General features: G+C 37.1%; 1 long non-coding RNA gene and 1 other non-coding gene across 2 annotated transcripts; one reads left to right on the top strand and one right to left on the bottom strand.

Moving 5' to 3' along the window:
• Positions 1-2,867: 2,867 nt before the first annotated feature.
• On the bottom strand, positions 2,868-3,719 carry LOC141677525 (uncharacterized). Its single transcript, XR_012557450.1, has 3 exons — positions 3,674-3,719; positions 3,526-3,597; positions 2,868-2,950 (listed from the first exon to the last, which is right to left on the bottom strand). It is a non-coding gene; the product is annotated as an uncharacterized LOC141677525 (long non-coding RNA).
• Positions 3,720-16,770: 13,051 nt separating this feature from the next.
• LOC141682228 (small nucleolar RNA R71) lies at positions 16,771-16,877 on the top strand. Its single transcript, XR_012559629.1, has one exon. It is a non-coding gene; the product is annotated as a small nucleolar RNA R71 (small nucleolar RNA).
• The last annotated feature ends 981 nt before the right edge of the window (positions 16,878-17,858 follow it).

Genomic DNA, 17,858 nt, shown 5'->3' with positions numbered 1-17,858 from the left:
AAAAATAGATATGGATTGTTTGTCAGTGATAATGTGAATACCATATATAAATTATAGCAATTTATTTATTACATAATTTTTATTTTTGAATATATATAAATGCATGTTATTTAAGTAATCAATTGGCTCATTAGATGTTAATAATAATTATATATGTACATAAATTAGATATTTAACATATAAATAATTGAAACCGTCATAATTTACTTAATAATGTAACATACGATAATTTACGTGCTAACACACACACATAACTTATTCTTACTTTGTTAACAGTAGTGTAAATAAAAAATTAGTATTTTCCCATACATACATACTTTAAATTTCAAAAAGTAACATTTTTCATTAAAATTAACTTTTAATTCAATGGGAATGTAAATTTTACATTATTGTATATTATGATTGCAAGTCATTCTGACTTTAGTTATGCATTTTTATTTTTTAAAATTGAATAAGTTAATTGTAAGTTAGTCGTGAACTCAATAATAATATAGACCAGTACATATAGTTTATTTAAATAAAATTCAAAAATTTTGGCCAACACTATATTCAACATATATGTTAATTTTTAACTTTTTCTTTGTAAACATACTAACGACATTCTACAGATTAAGTTTAATCGTTTCGTTTTAAACGTACACTGACTATGTTAGTCGCTAAACACGCGCTAATAATTCACGCAAGTATACGCGTTCGCAAGTAATATAGAATTATTTCTAGTTCGTTCCCACATAGACTGGCGTTGGTTAACTATTTAATTCCTGCACTTAAGCAACAATTTATGGTTATTATTCAATGCTAAGATGATAAGAATTTGGGTTGTTTATAACTAAGAATTAAGCTAACAATTATAACTAAGGGAATAAGGTTGGTTGAATTAATATATATGACAAACTCTTCATTAAATACTTCATTCAATAGCCTTATTCTTCTTAAACTTAGCATGCAATGGTGATGACACTAATCAGACAACACGAAACTGATAAACGCCAACTTTCGTTGCATGAGTACCATACTACCAGACATCCACAAAAAAGATAGAAGCTGAATAGATACCAATTATATTGAGACCCTATATGTCTATAGTATTTGACAACATAACGGTTTAAGCACAAGTTATCTATCGTGATTACACAGGGCAAGTAAGATGGTTAAAATTACCTATGAATCATGCATAACAATAACACATGAACCTATGCTAGCATGGCAAGTTCTGAATCATTAAATTCACTGTCGCTTTATTAAGAATTAACACGCTATCTTATAAGTTCGCGACTCTTATAAGACGAATAAGCACAACCAATACTACACTACAAGAAAAAAGTCCATAGACATCGGTTTTTGGCCGATGTCTATGCTGTTTGGCAACCGATGTTGATGTCGGTGATGTCTATTCTAGACATCGGCCATAACCCGATGTCTTTACTAGCTTAGACATCGTTTCTGGAAAAAAAACTGATGTCCATGCATTGTTTTTTTACAAAAAATGTTAGAAATAAATAATTTAATAAATAAATTACACTTATTACAACAGATTAAACATATAATGAGCTATGTTTTTTACCACATAGACATCATATATTTTCTTTTAGGTGATGTAAAATCAGATATTAAACATCGATTTATTCAGTAAAATGCGATGTCTATAGTTGCACATAAACATCAATTATATGCCAAACAAAGTGATGTCTATGTTCAATTTACACTTGAATATGTCTATCTTTGACATCAGTTTTTTTATCAAAAATGATGTACATTAACTTTTTTGACATCAGTTTTTCTTCTTTAAAAGTGATGTATAATTATTTTTGAGATATCAGTATTTATTCATTAAAAGTGATGTACAATTATTTTTTGACATCAGTATTAATTCATTAAAATACGTGTTTGCATCTCAGTATTTCAGCACTATTTTTATTTTTGAAGTTAAATGCTGCAATTGGAAGATCTGAGAATTAATATATATTTGAAATTCTACATTGCCAGTGCAAACTACAAAGATTATTTGATGAAATATTTACAAGATTTTCAGCAAGATCAGATCAACCAAATCAAGAGTCACACTAGTTCCCCCTGTTATGATACAAAGTTGTGCGCACTAGTAAGCTGGTTTTGCAACAACTTTACTTTGATGCTTGAGGACTTTGTAATAGAGCAGCTATATCCAGTCCATGACTCCCACTCCGTTGTAGTCCCTCCACAGTTGATAAAAGTGAGTAATCTGCGGGTTTCACAATAGCTCTTTGTCTCAGAATATGGAGGTGATCTTGATTTGGAAGCAACTTGACATCATAGTTGAAGAGTAAGATTGTTGTTGCACTTACATTGAGGTTTTCGGGAGCAGGGAAGATCTTTCTTTAAGCACCAAGCATCTCTACAAAATAAACTAAGCTAGTTCATGGCGTGCTTATAAAAAACTAGTAGATATCATATCTATAGAAACTTACGAATTGTTATTTGAAGATGACATGCTGGATACAAGATTCCTGTAAAAGATACAAAAGGAATTTAAAGAAATATTGATATTTAGTTTATAGAGTATATGAAGCAGGAAAAAACCTACACATTAGATGGCTGGCAGTTATATTCAGCTGTCCGTGAAAAATTGTTGTAAGATACATCACTGCAGCCAATACAATTATGAAATTTGTGAATACGATAAACATGGAACTTAATAATTATCCATCCTGGCATGTGGTTTCTCTAAATCAAGATGATATATTGAACTGAAAGCTGTGTAAAGAACTAACAAATTTTCTTTGCTGCCAGAAATCCAACTTGGTATCTCTCCAGTCAATGAATTGTGATTCAGATACCTACATTCGATTATAAGTTGGTGTCACACTTCTGAGTACATTATTTTGTAAATTACATAGAGGCTAAAGTAAACAGGTATAGGAAAGAAGATAAATTATGCAAGTCCAGCTATCCGAGTTAGTTGCATGTGTTCCTGTAAGGTAATAATTTCTTATAAGAAGTATTTGAAACAAATTCACATACATATATTGTATACTAAGGTCGTTTAAGAGCGCCATTAAATCTGGTATTTGGCCAGTCAACCGATTAAAGCTCAGATCTCTGCAAACAAATAAAATAAAACTCAAAATGATAAAATTTTGATATATTTCCTAGCATACATGTTTCTGCAGGTTTTTGCATTCAACATGGCACATCACACGCTACACAAGCATATAAAGCTAATTTTTAGGACCTAACTGTAAAAGTAGAACAATACTTTTGAAAATCCAGAAGTACCCTCATAATTTATAATGTTCTTCTTTATATGCATAGACAGAACAGTGTAACTAAATTATTATAAGGAGAGTCTCTGAATGTGCTAATGAATTCTACATAGTAATACTTAAAAATACAGGTCTCTGTTGTGTGCTTGTATCGACTAATGCATCTGTGAAAACATATATAGTACATTGTAATCCCTCACACGCGCATGCACAGACATACATTGTGAGGAACTCCATTACCAGAAATTAGTACCGGATTGAGCAATAATAAAAGTTAGCTTACAGGGTTTTTAGTTGACCAAGTACTCCAAAGTATTCTGGAAGTGCACCATTGATCAAGCAATTTCTTAATATCCTGCAAAAGAAAGAAATGTTAACTAATTTTTTCAGGGAAACACATCTGCATCAGACAAAATTTATGTACGACATACAGCACATGCAAGGATTGCATATCTTTTAAATCTGGGATAGTCAAATTTCTTCTGGTCAGATCAGATATCTTCCTATCAATAGAAAGCACAGAAGTAATCAACTGATCTCAAAAGTCCAAACCAAAAATCAACTACAATGATAGAAAGTCATGAAGGTATTAAACATTGGTTAGATATTTGAGCAGTTCTTACAGTTTTATTAGATTTCTCAGACGGGAGATGCTCAATGGAATTGGACCCTCCAGTCCTATTCCCTGCAAGTCCCTGCACAAAATTTTAAGTTTATTGAGAGGTATATGTAACCGTAGTTTCTAGAATATGTACTAACAACCTAGCTAGGTTATCATACAATCACCACACACTAAGGCATCGAAACAATTTAACTAAAGAAATCCATAAATAAATCCGCTAGAACCCCACGATAACGATTAGCCCATAATCGGACACATCATCAGCGTGGGTTCCGATGAAAGCATGGTATAATAAACATAGTCTTTATAATGAATAAATAAAACCAAGTACAAAACAAGAGTAAAGATTTACAAGTAAGAAAACTAGCATTCAAGTTACAACTTAAAACAAAGATTCACAAGTAAAAACAAGATCTTCTTCGTTGAATTGTGCTAATACGGTCTTCTTACGGCTATCCTTGCGCACTGGTACGTCTCTCTTATGAAAACGTTCTTATTTGAATATTTATAGCAGCCCTAATCATTCTGGAAGTATCCCAATTAGAATTGCATTAGAATCAGGATTCAAAACTTTCGCACTGGTGCGACTGCGTGCTAACAAAGCGCGGGCACGCTGTTATTTTGAAACCCTGGCGCGGCCGCGCACTATCACAGCGCAGGCGCGCCATCCTTCTGGGAAAAACTCAGATTTCATCTTTTTCCTTGTTGCTTCGAGCCGGATTTCCACGAGTTTTTATTCCAACACCACCTTGACACCAAATTAGCACCAAAATAATGCTAATTCACCTGATGTAATAACCCCAAAATTTTGAACTTTTTGTAACCCTTATGAATAGTATTTTAGCTGAATGAGAAAACTTTTCATGCCACACTATGTAGGGGTTCTGTTATGGATATTCTGAGATTTTATTAGTACTCTATATGGTATATAAGTGTAGGTAAAGATCGTCAGAATCCAATTCCGAACACTTTGGTTTTTCCTGGAAATCCACTAGATATGGAAAGAATTGAGTAAAAGGTAACAGGATAAAAAGGATTTAAATTAAAGGATTATAAGAGAGGATCATAAAAGGAATATAATATATTGAGAAAGGTTAAGGGAACCTAAGTAATAAGATCCCGAGTATGATCCCTCAAACGATAAACGAAAACGAAAGTTAAGCGAACCGTATAACAGATCAGCGGTCATTAGGCAAACAATTAGGAAGTTAATCAAAGGGATAAGAGAGGATAGTGTCATCCAACCAATAGAAAGAGGACAAAGGAGGGGTGATGACATCACAAAGTGATGCAAGCATGACATAAGAGGGAAGGAAATGTGGTGGAATATTAACCACACAAAATCAAGGGTAAATGGGTAATTGACCTAAAACAAAACAAAACTAATTCAACCAACCAAGCAAATATTCATTTTCATCAAAACAAAAACACAAAATTCTCCTTCATCCTCCCTTTTCTCTCGGCTTTTGCCATTTTCAAAGAAAACAATTTTCAAAATTCAAGTTCAAGGCTTCCTAAATTGGTAAGATAATTCCCTAGTATTCCTTATGTATAGTTATGGCTATTCTATGAGTTTAAGCCTCCAAATCATTCACAATCTTCTTTAAGAAATCAATGAAGAAGACAATGAATAGTGACTTCAAGAATTTTAACTTGATTTTCTTGTTTTTCCTTTAAGATCCAAGCATCCCTAAGTCATCTCAAGACTTCTTAAGGCTTCCTAGCTACTCACACCACTTCAAGGAAGGTATATCATCTCCAAACCCTAGCTTTACTTTGTTAAATAGGATGATTCTAGTTGTTATGGTGATATAGTAGCTTAATGCTTGTTGGTTAAGAATTTGGGTTGGAGTGGTAGTGAAATGGATGGTGAATCTTGTTGTTTTGGTTAAAAGAACTTAAGTATAGTTAAATTCAAGCTTAAGCATAAGTATAAATGTTAATATTGAATTGATTGGGGCTGTTAGGATGTGGTATGGATGGAGTTTGGATTGGGATGTGATTGTGGCTTGATTATGGGTTGAATTGGAAGGGTATAAAATTGGGAAATCGCGTAAATATAGCCGTCGTAATGTCCGATTTACTTTAGACTGCTTTTGTTCATAACATTAGGACCCGAGAACCCCCTGCTAGATTTTGACCATTGCCATGTTTAGATAGTTCATGTTACGTGCTTCGTTTTGATATGTAGTTCGTTTGGTTCCGATGTACGGTTTAGGAGAAACGACCGTTTTAAGTAACGGCGTTTCGCGAACAAAACATTTCCCCTCGCCTTACTTTGAAACATAGGTTAAAGATCTTAAAGGGTTAATTAATGTATGAAACAATTATGTTAAGTATGTTAGGCAGTTGGTAAGACACTCGCGAAGGAATCGCCTTAAAACTCGTAATGGTAAATTATTAAAAATGATGGAGCCGAGGGTACTCGAGCAACTTAAGAGAATCAGTAAGCGCAAAACAAGCGTTAGAGTCTAAGTTAGTTAAAGTATAGATTTACAAGTGACTTTGGTTTAATTCCAACTTACTTGTTGTTTATAGGTTACCAGACTCGTCCCGAGCCTTTTATCACCCCCAGTCGCTCAGGCAAGTTTTCTATCCGTTATACTGTTGTTGTGATGTATACATATGTATATGCATGATCTTGTGATAAATGCATATTTGTTATTAGCAAATTCTTGCGATATATTGTAGCATGTGATATGGTATATATGCATGCCTGATTTATATTCTTAGTTTATATATCTGTTAGTTCAAATGCTTATAGTTGCATAATACCTATGCTAGAGATAAGCGGTATTTGAGTTTACCCTTAGTAAAGGGGATAAAAGGTGAACATATTTCTAAACCGGGAGTCGATGTTCCTGAGTATAATATATATATATTTTTATATATATACGGTCATAGTTTTCAAAACTATTAATCGAATAAGGTTTATTCGATAACTTTATCTTTATTTTATTAATGAATATTATCTTGAATATTTATTCGAGGACTTATGACTCCTTTATATTATTTATTGAATATTACTTGAATATTCATTTGAGGATGTATGGCTCAGTTATTTTATTTAATGAATATTATTTATAATATTCATTCGAGGTATTATGACTCCGCTTATTATTTAATAATATTCTTTAATTTATTAAAGAATAATGTTTCGATAATCAAACTTATTTTCGATTATTCAAATAAAGATAGTACTTTTGTATAAAGTATATCTTTGATTATTTAATTTTCATTCAAGTAAGAGTTTTAAAACTTCTACTTCAATTATTTTATAAAGATTTTTTTTATGGGAATATTATTTAAATAATAATATTCAGTTATTTCTTTTATATTGAGACTGATTTACTTCATTAAATCAGCATCATTCCAAACACTCTTTAAAGTGTTTTCCAGTCTTTAAAATGATTTTCAAAAGTTAGAGCGGATCCCAAAACTCATTTTTATATTTAAGATCTTCCTTTTAAAAAAAAGGGGATTTAAATACTCGCTCAAAACCTGAGGGATCCGGCTCTGTGGTGTGTTTTATATTCGCAACAAGGTTGCTATCTCGATAAAAGAATTTTGATTACTTACCCAACACTCGGGAAGTAAAATTCTTGGAACAAGTTAATCCATTAACAGGCATCGCCTGGGAAATATCGGTGAGTTTTCCTTTCCAACTAGATACGACTTCTTGATGGAGCCGTATCAACAAGTTCTACTTGGGGAAAGTGGGGACGAGCTTTACGTTTCAGAGTCATGGATTTCATCTGAACTAGGAGTGGCGTAAGTGGCCGAGTAGCGCCGGCCCAGACTTATTATATTGGCCCAAATGGCCTGGAAGTTCCGCTAAGGCGGTCCATTCCTTAGGAGTTCAGTGTTCGGTTGACAAGTAAATCCGACAGGTTCTCCTCTACATGTAGAAAATGGTGGGGTTGTACTACTACGACTGATCATCGTAAGTGGTCTTCCTGGCGCGGCAAACTCCCGTAATGAGTTCATCATCCAATTGGATATTTCTGCAACACTACCCAGAGCACTTCGATAGAAAGGCTACGGTTGGGCAATTGTTGAGTGTTGGCAGGGTCAAGTTTTCAAAATGATGTTTGCATCAAATGAAGTATCTCATAACTTCATTTTATTTTGATGATATTTTAAAGATTGATTCTATACAAGTTTTGTCTTGTAGCTTAATCTATGGGATGAACTATTTATACATTGAACGGTAGTAGTTCAAGTAGTATTTGGAAAAGATATAAGTATATTGGAGTATCTTGTAACTTCATCTTTTAAACTTATATCTAGTTAATGATTGTCTTATGAATGACAAAGATTTTCAGAAAAACGTTGAGACAAGGTTAGATATATGAGATCACCTTGCAACGATATTTTTATACAGTTATACACTGGAACTCTGTGTATATTATGCATGGAAGAGGACTTCCAATATTTTGAAAAGTATATATGTATATATATATACTGAATATTTTGCGACTTCATCGCATTAAGATATCAACTTGGTTCATTTCTTTTGACCAAGACTTTCATGAGTACTATGAGAAGGCTCATATATTGTTAATCATTATACATATTATTTTGGTGGGCTTGCTGCTCACCCTTGCTTTCTTCTTTCATCACACAACAACAGATAGAAAAGATGAACAGGACCAAGCTCCCGATTCGCGAGCGGATAGGAAACGTTCCGCAGTTTCCTATAGGCGTTGATGTCGCTGTAGCTGAGGTAGGAACTACCAATAGGCTAGGCTTTCAACTTTCGATGTACCAGATTTATGTATATTTATGAATTGTAATAATGGAAAAGAAAATGTAACTTTATTCAGAAAACCTTTTAAGGTGTACTGGCAGATAATTGTGAAATAAAATGACTTGTGATTATTTTTGGATGTTCATCTCTGAGACTATAACTTGTGGTGTGTGTGTTTATTGTGGGGTCACATTACAGAGTAGTTGATTAATTATTAAGATTGGGTGTTATTAAGGGAAATGGAACTCGTGACAACCCGGATCCCCGACCCCGGATTTGGGGGTGTTACACCTGATTACCTAGATATTGCCTGAAATGCAAAAACACTAGAAAATACATTAAAACACTTAACAACTTGAGTACAAATGCATCAATTCAAAGCTTATTAGAGCATAATAAAGTGTCATAAATGCCACTCAAAATACCCCCAAACTTGAATCGATGCTTGTCCTCAAGCATAAACAGACTCAAAGAACAAGAAACAAAAATGCATGGATGCAACTATATGAATGCAACGATCCCAATAGAATAACTCAACCACTCAACAAGCAACATATCAACAATTGCAGCTACTCACATAAAGATCAATTAAATCATACAAATCAACTTACAAATTAGAGACGTGCGTGTGTACATATGCTTACAGATATACTATCGCAACTAGATCGACAATCATGACTCACTACTTATCAAAAAAATCACAAGTTTATAAATTAAATAAAAGCTAGACTCAAAATAATTTATAACACTTCGATTCTATATTGGAGTTTTATACGGATTCATGCTTTTATTCACAACAAAACAACACAAGTATGCTTATTTGATCGTGCAATAAGTGAGGTCCACAAAAGACTTATACAATAGTACCCATGTAGCGAGTGTTAGGTTAGCGGATCCCAGACTATAAAAGCCTTAGGTCACTAGGCACAAAGTCCCCTAAGAACTTAATGACTCGATTACTAAAGAGCCCACTCGTGATCAATTATACATAACACTTATTCTCTTTTTTCTTCTTCCTTTTTTTTCTTTTTTTTCCAACGAATTTCTGAATGAGTACGTTTCGCTCCATATCATTCAACCCTAGACTACTCATATAAATATGAGCCGGCTACTAGCCATTTGACACATAGCCACACAACTAACAATGAAATCCAATTTTCTCCAATTTTAAATATCCATGTCTTTTATTATTAAGAGAATATCCTAAATTCTAAATATAAACAAGCGATTACACCTTGACAAACCAACAAACCATGACTATGATCTAGCACTCTAGCAACCTATAAGACTTAGTGAAATACAAGTGTCTCTAGCATGCAAATCAACTTAATATGACTTAACATTTCTAAACACGACATCACTACACTAGCATCAATATCACAAGTCAACTGGAAAAATTATCTAAGGGACTATATTATAATGCAAATGCATGAAACTATATGAACAAAATAACATAGAACTATAAAAAATAAAAAAATAAAAAAAAACTATATGGAAAAATATGCAAACTATATGAACTAAACTATCATGAACATGCAACTATATGAGACCCACACAAAAACATATTCCTTCAACTACTACCCCCAAACTTAAAATATTCACTGTCCTCAGTGAAGGTAATAGTAAGGAATTCAGGCATACCTAATCAGAATCAGGCTCCTCACCCTCAACGGGTGGAGTGTCAGGTGTGTCTGGAGGTGGATACACGGAATCCTTACCAAAAACTGGCCACTGGATATCAACACCGGTGGCTCTAAAAGCTGTCCCAAGTGCCTGGGTAAGATCACGTGCGAACCTGTTATGGATCTCATGCATTGCATCCATCCTCCGTGCTAGACGCCTGTACTGCGTCATGCTCATGCCAGCTCCCATATCAGCTCCTTCCTCCTCCTCATATGCCTGCTGCGATGGCCCTGCCTCATCTCCTAGCTGAGATCTCCATACAGTCCTACTCGCCTGAGTGGCCCCAGCAGCTGACCTCCCACCAGGTAAGTGGTCAAAAGTATAACCAAGCCCCTTCAGATCGGGCTTGCCTCCATCCCATTCTTGTATCGTAGCCTAAGTAGTGCTGTCAATAGGAGCACTCGGGTTCTGCAACTGCTCGTGTGCGGCCAATGAACACCAACTGCCACACACAACTTCGTCACCATGGACGCATATGGAATAGACCCCATAGTACTCTCCCTCAAGAAATTCAGAATTCCCTAATAAATCACCATCCCCAAATCTATATAATCGCCCTGAAGAATGCCCCATAACAACCATGCACGCTCCATAGTAATCTCATGCACATGCGAAGATGGCATGATGTTAGCACAAATAAAAGCGTTCCATGCACGGGAAAACCTGTTCATTCCGGAAGCCGGTAACGTAGAATACTTGGTCGTGCCCCTCTTAATCTTCCAGTGAGTATCGGGCCAGCACAGAGTAGAAACAATAAGGTTCAGATCAAAATCCTCCGGAGTCTTATCGTTCCAGGTGTCCTGCCCGGGCTTCCTCCCGGATGCTCAATCACAGTCCTGATAGCCTCTGCACTATACTCCACCGTCCTTCCTCGAACCACCGTGAAATCATTCTTCTCGGCCTTGGCGTTCACATAGAACTCGTGAACAACACTCATGGGCACAATAGCGGGTGCCTCGTAAATAGAAACCCAGCCCATCTCAAGAATCATCTCCAACAGTTGACCATCCTTCCCTGATGGCATAAAACCTCATTCCTTGATGATTGGCTTTGAAAGAAGCCTAGTATACTCCACTTCAGCCTCAGGAGTAGAGAACCTTGACCTTACACCACTCATACTTGATGAATCGGTGGTGCTGCTGTCGACTTGTGTTCTTTGTCTCTTGGGTGCCATTAGGAGTGAGTAGAGAGAATAAGAGTTGTGTTTGAGAGAGAACTTGTGAATTGGTGAAGAAGTTTGTGTATGAGGTGTATGTATATATAGGTGGTGAAAAGAGAATTATATATAGAATATAAGTGGGATTTGATTATGGGCATAATGGGAGTAATGGGTTTGATTTGGAGAGGGAATTATGGGATGTGAGGGAGTAAAATTCGGTTGGGAATTAATTTTGGAACAAAATTCCCTTTTTCCCCCTTAACTGCCTTTTATTTTTTTTTGAGCCGGGACACGGCGCGACCGCACGGTGAGACAGCGCGGGCGCACGCTACTTCTGCCAAATCGGCGCGGCCGCGCGCTGTAACAGCGCGGGCGCGCCATATTTCTGTGAAATCAGCGCGGCTACGCACTAGGACAGCGCGGGCGCGCCAAGCTTCTGAAGTGAACCCTGATTTTTTTTCTTTTTCTGATTTTTTTATGATTTTCTCCTTTCTTCTTGCTTCCTCTACATAATAATATATAACAAACTTGGGTTGCCTCCCAAGAAGCGCTTCTTTTACGTCTCTAGCTCGACGTAGAACCTTGAGTTCAAACGGACAATAGAACGGCACTAACCACCTCACGGTTTTTTATGTCACCATAGTAATGCTTCAACCTCTGACCATTTACCTTAAATGCCTGGCCCGAATCATTCTCAAAAATTTCTCTTGCTCCATGTGGAAACACAGTTTTAATTATAAAGGGCCCTGACCACCTTGACTTCAACTTCCTAGGAAAAAGACGGAGATGAGAGTTGAACAATAGAACTTGTTGCCCCGACACAAATGATTTGAGTACTAGACCTCGATCGTGCCACCTCTTGACTTTTTTCTTGTACAATTTATTGTTTTCATAAGCTTGAAGTCGAAACTCATCGAGTTCATTCAATTGAAGCATCCTCATCTTTTCAGCCGCATCCAAGTCAAGATTCAATTTCTTCAAAGCCCAATATGCCTTATACTCGAGCTCCACAGGCAAATGACACCCCTTACCGTAAACTAACTGAAATGGTGACATTCCTAATGGAGTCTTATATACTGTTCTATATGCCCCAAACAGCTTCATCAAGCTTCAAAGACCAATCTTTCCTTGACAGGCACACAACTTTCTCTAAAATGCGCTTGATCTCTCTGTTAGACACCTCAGCTTGGCCATTTGTCTGAGGATGATAAGCCGTGGCAATGCGATGATTCACATTATACCTTCTCATCATAGCAGTAAACTTGAGATTGCAAAAATGCGACCCCTCATCACTGATTATGACTCTTGGAGTTCCAAACCTTGTGAATATCTGCTTATGAAGAAAATTAAGCACCACTTTCGCATCATTTTTTGGCAACGCTTTAACTTCCACCCATTTCGACACATAATCAACCGCCAACAAGATATACTGATTGTTACAAGATGAGACAAATGGCCCCATGAAGTCAATTTCCCAAACATCGAACACTTCAACCTCGAGAAGCACATTAAGAGGCATCTCATCCCTTTTGGACATATTACCCACACGTTGACATCGATCACATTTCAAGACGAACTGGTGAGCATATTTAAATAATGTCGTCCAAAAGAATCCTGCTTGAAGAACACGAGCTGCTGTCTTTTCTCCACCATAATGTCCTCCATAAGCCGTTGAGTGGCAATCTCTCAAGATCCCCCCAGTTTCGTTGTAAGGAATATATCTCCTGATGATTTGGTCAGCTCCTTGTCAAAAAAGAAATGGCTCATCCCATATATACCACTTTAATTCATGTAGAAACTTCTTCCGTTGAGCAGAAGATAAATCGGGAGGCATGATATTACTCACCAGGTAGTTCACAATGTCTACAAACCACGGTTCTTCTTCTTGCACTCCAAACAACTGCTCGTCGGGAAAAGACTCATTTATCAATGTTTTATCCAATGAAGTAGCATTAGGATTTTCTAAGCGCGAGAGATGATCAACGACTTGATTTTTAGTCCCCTTTATGTCCTTGATCTCTAGTTCAAATTCTTGAAGCAAAAGAACCCTTTTAATCAATCTAGGCTTCGAGTCCTTCTTTGAGATGAGATATCGAATTGCAGCATGATTAGTGAAAACTGTCACCTTAGTCCCAAGTAGATAAGATCAAAATTTCTCAAAACCATAGACAATAGCCAAAAGCTCTTTCTCCGTAGTAGTATAATTTAGTTGAGCACCATTAAGAGTCTTACAAGCATAGTAGACCACATGGAATATGTTGTTTTTCCTCTGTCCAAGAACTGCTCCAACTGCATAGTCACTTGCATCGCACATCATCTCAAAAGGTTCATTCCAATCAGGTGCAGTTATGAACGGTGCCGTGATTAAACTCTTCTTCAAAGTCTCAAAAGATGCAAGACACTCGTTATCAAACTTGAAAGGGACATCGTTCTCTAGCAAACTGCACAATGGCTTTGAAATCTTAGAGAAGTCTTTGATGAAACGCCTATAGAAACCCGCATGACCAAGAAAACTGCGAATTCCCTTAACAGAAATAGGTGGAGGAAAATTCTCAATGACCCCCACCTTGGCCTTGTCCACCTCTAGACCTTTACTAGAAACCTTGTGCCCGAGAATAATGCCCTGACGCTCCATAAAGTGACATTTCTCCCAATTGAGAACCAAATTGGTCTCAACACACCTTTTGAGAATGTGTCCAACATTTTGCAAGCATTCATCAAAAGAATCGCCAAATACAGAAAAGTCGTCCATGAACACCTCCACATTCTGGCCAATCATATCAGAAAGATGGCCATCATACATCTCTGAAATATGGCTGGTGCACCACACTGACCAAAAGAAATGCGTCTGAAAGCGAAAGTACCAAATGGACAAGTGAATATAGTTTTCTCCTGATCTTCTGGAGCGATACAAATCTGATTGTAACCCGAATAGCCATCCGGAAGACAATAGTAATTATGCCCGGCCAATCTATCAAGCATCTGATCAATGAAAGGAAGAGGGAAGTGATCCTTCCTTGTAGCCTTGTTCAGCTTCCTATAGTCCATGCATACTCTCCACCCCGTGACTGTTCTAGTAGGAATGAGCTCATTCTTCTCATTTGCTACCACAGTAATACCACCTTTCTTTGGCACACATTGAATCGGGCTTACCCAAGAACTGTCTGAAATAGAATAGACGATTCCTGCATCTAGCCACTTAAAAATTTCCTTCTTCACTACTTCCTTCATGATTGGATTAAGGCGTCTTTGCTGCTCGACCGTAGGCTTCCTACCTTCCTCTAGTAGAATTTTATGCATGCAATAAGAAGGGCTGATTCCCTTTATATCTGCTATAGTCCAGCCAATTGTCGATTTGAACTCTCTCGGAAACCTCAGAAGATTTTCCTCATCACTACCTGAAAGGTCAGATACAATAATAACATGCAAAGTAGATGCATCACCTAAAAACGCATACCTCAAATGCTCAGGTAAAGGCTTAAGCTCAAGAGTGGGAGCTTCCTCAATAGATGGCTTGAGGCTTTTAGGGGCTTTGTTCAATTCCTCCATTCAAGATATTCAAAAGGCATATCTATCTTCCTCTTCCAGGGAGAAGCATTCAAATACTGCAATTGTTCTTCACCTTCGTCATCTTCACTATCTGAATTTCCCAATAAGGCTTTCTCTTAGGCATCGGACCTTAGCAATTGATCAAGTTTCGAAGTAACCACATAATCAACCAATTCCACCTTTAGGCACTCCTCATTTTCCGTATGGAATTTTATAGCATTGAACATATTAAAAGTTACATCCTGATCCAGTACTCGCATTGTAAGCTCACCCTTCTGCACATCTATCAAGGTTCGGCCAGTTGCCAAGAAAGGTCTTCCCAAGATTATGGGAATCTTCTTATCCTCCTCGAAATTAAGAATTACGAAATCAGCAAGGAAGATGAGTTTATCAACCTTGACCAAGACATCATCTACAATACCTCGTGGATATGTAATAGAACGGTCGGCTAACTACAAGGTCATATAAGTCGGTTTTGGATCATGTAAGTCTAACTGCTTGAAGATTGATAATGTCATAAGATTGATTCTAGCTCCCAAGTCACATAAGCATCAGTCAAAAGACACTTTTCCAATAGTACACGGAATAGTGAAGCTTCCTGGATCCTTAAGCTTCGAAGGCAACTTCTATTGCAGCACATCACTGCATTCCTCCATAAGAGCGACTATCTCTAAATCATCTAGCTTCACTTTATGAGAGAGAATACCTTTCATAAACTTTGCATAACTAGGCATCTGCTCAAGAGCCTCAGCTAAAGGTATGTTGATATGAAGTTTCTTGAACACCTCCAGAAACTTCTCAAATTGCTTGTCCAGCTTTCTCTTTTGCAGCCTCTTAGAAAAAGGCGGTAGAGGATAGATCTGTTTCCCCCCTATATTACCCTCATGAGGAGTGTGCTCAACAGTAGTCTTCCTTGGTTCCACTTCTACTTCCTATTACTCTACTTCTTTCTCAACCTCCGCTTCTTCAATCAACACTTGAGTTTGATCGGAATTCGCAACCTTTCCAGACCTTAAAGTGATTGCCTTTACCTACTCCTTAGCTTCCCTCTTTCCTGGAACTTCAGTGTCACTAGATAGTGTACCAGGCTGACGATTAAGCAAGGCATTGACAATTTTCCCAATTTGTTTTTCCAAGGTCCTGATAGAAATGGCTTGACTCTTGCACATAAGTTTCAACTCCTCTAATTCAGATTTTTCATTGGCTTGTTATAGCTGGAGTTGTTATCTTGGTGCATATTGCAGTTACTGAAAACCAGGGGGGTTGTACTGCTTCGCTGGATACTGCTAATAAGGCTGTTGAACCGCATTCTGAGTGTTGCTCCAACTGAAATTAGGAAGATTGCGGTTGTTGGGATGATAAGTGGCTGGCACAGGTTGCTGCGAACGCTGAAAGTTGCTCACGAACTGAGCTGATTCACTAGAAATTGCACAATGATCAGTCTCGTGGGCACCAACACAAAGCTCACAGACACTAGTGATTTGATTAACTTCATAATTAGCCAAAGTGTCCACCTTCATCAGTCAAAGCCTTAAGTTGGGCACCTATAGCAGTTGCTGCATCCAAATCCAGAATTCCTGCTACCTTTCCCTGAGTCAGTCTCTGGGAAGGATTCTGGTACTCATTAGCAGCCATCAGTTCAATAAGTTCATAAGCTTTATCGTAGCTTTTAGCCCACAAGGCTCCTCCTGATGCTACATCAAGCATGAGTCTAGAATTAGCACCCAATCCATTGTAAAAACAGTTACTAATCATCCAATCAGGCATGCCATGGTGTGGACACTTCCATAGCATCTCCTTATATCGATCCCAAGCCTCACACAGAGATTCTCCAGTTTGCTGAGCAAACTGAGTAAGAGCATTCCTGATTGCAGCAGTCTTCGCCATAGGGAAGAATTTAGTGAGAAACTTTTGAGCAAGATCTTTCCAAGTGGTGATAGACCCTGCTGGTAGAGAATGTAACCAGCACTTAGCCTTGTCCCTCAGAGAGAATGAAAGAGTCACAGCTTGATAGCATCTACAGTTACATCATTAAATTTGAACGTATCGCAGATCTCGATGAAATCCCTGATGTGCATGTTGGGGTCTTCAGTAGGAGAACCCCCAAACTGAACTGAGTTCTGTATCATCTAAATCGTGCTTGACTTGATCTCAAAAGTATTAGCCCTGATGGCTGGCCTGATGATGCTTGAATGAATGTCATTAATCTTAGGCTGAGAATAGTCCATCAAAGCCTTAGGATTTTCTGCTTGATCACCCATCTCTACTAAAGCTGGTTCCTCGACTTTTTCTTCTTCTTCTTCTACCTTCTTTTCTTCCTCAAAAACTTCCCTTCGAACCACCACAAGTTCTTCCTCGGCTTTATCCAGTGTTCTCTTACGAGTACGCGAAATACACCCTCACTAGAGTACCTGAAATAAGATAAGGAACAAATAAGTAACAATGTCCGAGTCAATGAACTTTAACGACCACTGATGGAAAGCACATAAACTATAAATTAACACTACAGTCCCTGGCAGTGGCGCCAAAAACTTGTTAGTCGCTAAACACGCGCTAATAATTCACGTAAGTATACGCGTTCGCAAGTAATATAGAATTATTTCTAGTTCGTTCCCATAGAGACTGGCATTGGTTAACTATTTAATTCATGTACATAAGTAACAATGTATGGTTATTGTTCAATGCTAAGACGATAACAATTTGGGTTATTTATAACTAAGAATTAAGCTAACAATTATAACTAAGGGAATAAGAATGGTTGAATTAATACATATGATAAACATGAGATTCTAACTTCATAAAATACTTCATTCAATAGCCTTATTGTTCTTAACCTTAACATGCAATGGTGAT

Source organism: Apium graveolens, chromosome 8, assembly GCF_009905375.1.
Source record: "Apium graveolens cultivar Ventura chromosome 8, ASM990537v1, whole genome shotgun sequence".
NCBI classification, from domain to species: Eukaryota; Viridiplantae; Streptophyta; class Magnoliopsida; order Apiales; family Apiaceae; genus Apium; species Apium graveolens.
This window is presented reverse-complemented; position numbering and strand designations above follow the sequence as displayed.